This window comes from Pollachius pollachius (genome assembly GCF_949987615.1).
Source record: "Pollachius pollachius genome assembly, chromosome: 11".
Classification (NCBI taxonomy): Eukaryota; Metazoa; Chordata; class Actinopteri; order Gadiformes; family Gadidae; genus Pollachius; species Pollachius pollachius.
The window spans coordinates 21,810,950-21,811,251 of NC_136944.1; positions in this window are offsets into that span (position 1 = coordinate 21,810,950).

Consider the following 302-nt stretch of genomic DNA (forward strand, 5'->3'; position numbering starts at 1 on the left):
CCTGGGGTTTTGGTTGGTGGCAAACTGTAATCCACCTAAATGTCGTCTTTGCTTGCAGTTGAAGGCCCTCTTACAGTCAGTTGATTCAGGCTAATAGATCAATGCTAGGAAACCCTAGCTGACCCTAGAGTAATCAAATTAGAAAATCTACCTGCTCACCACATTCCCTTTCGGAATCCATGTTCTTCAAAATTAGCCATCGAAGTCAGAAGTATTTCACATATATATACACTACCGTTCAAAAGTTTGGGGTCACTTAGAAATGTCCTTATTTTCATAAGAAAAGCACAGTTTTTTTCAAC